Source organism: Gymnoscopelus microlampas (assembly GCF_963454915.1).
Source record: "Gymnoscopelus microlampas genome assembly, chromosome: 7".
NCBI lineage: Eukaryota > Metazoa > Chordata > Actinopteri > Myctophiformes > Myctophidae > Gymnoscopelus > Gymnoscopelus microlampas.
Window position 1 is genome coordinate 7593426 of NC_139944.1, and position 1456 is coordinate 7594881.

Sequence of the window (1456 nt, forward strand, 5' to 3'; positions counted from 1 at the left end):
CACACATCCCACATGCACACGCGCACGCGCACACACACACACACACACACACACACACACACACACACACGCGCACGCGCACGCGCACGCGCACGCGCACACACACACACACACACACACACACACACACACACACACACACACACACACACACACACACACACACACACACACACACTGAATGAATCCACTTGTCCTGACATGTCCTGCCTACAGAGACTAACACATCTCCTTTCTGTCTGTCTCTCCCTGGAACATCGATCTTCAATGAACACACACAGACGCACGCACACGCACGCACACACACACACACACACACACACACGCACACGCACACGCACACGCACACACACGCTACATTTGTGTCCCTTGTTCCTGTCCCAACTGTCTGGGTCTCTCTCTCTCTTCATTCTACCTCTGTCTCTATCTCATTGTCCCTATGTCATTCTATCATACATCTATCATTCTGTCTGTCCCCGTCTCTCTGTCTCTTTCTGTCTTCTTTCTCTCCCTCTCTCATTTTGTCACTTGTGTCCCGCTGTCTGTCTTGTCCTTTTTTTTTCTGTTGCTCTTTCATTCTGTCCCTCTATCTTCCGTCCCTCTTCCTGTCCCTCTATCCTCCTGTCCGTCTCTCTTCAGCGGTGTAAAGTAACTAAGTACATTTACTCAAGTACACTTTTGAGGAGTCTTTACTGTACTGGAGTATTTCTCATTTTCAATACTTTTACTTCTACTCCACTACATCTCAGAGGCAAATATTGTACTTTTACTCCACTACAATTATTGGACAGCTTTAGTTGCTAGGTACTTTGCAGATTATTATCACAAAACATACATTAACCACACCGGCCCTATATACATTTTGGCCATTTGAAAATAGCCGATCTACAAGCTCACAATGCGTCGCAGTGCGACGCATTGTGAGCTTGTAGATCTGCTATTTTCAAAAGATTTGTATATCTATCTACACGTTATGAACGTTATGAAAGTACATTGAGTACTTTTACTTTTGGTACTGTAAGTACATTTAGATTACCGGACTTTTACTTGTAACAGTATTCCTACACTGCAGTATTGATACTTTTACTTGAGCAGATCACACGGGCAATTTAACCCATTGATACCTGGAACGCATCTGTGTCACTTTAGATGTCTTTGGCTATTCAAAAATAGCAGATATACAAGCTCATAGCGCGGCACCGAGTGCCGCGCTATGAGCTTGTAGATCTGCTGTTTTTGAAAAATCGTGAAACATTTTTTTTTATATTTTTTTCCGAAAAACTATTAGGATTTAGATTTTTTTTTAGAAGCGGCCTCAGGTCTTAATGGGTTAATAACAAATACCAGGCTTTCCTCCAAGGTGGAAAGACTGGTGATGCGAGGTTACTCTGCTACTGCTGCCGGATCCTTACGGGTCCATTCTGAAACGTCTCCCAGTTCAAATTAACACTCAGGA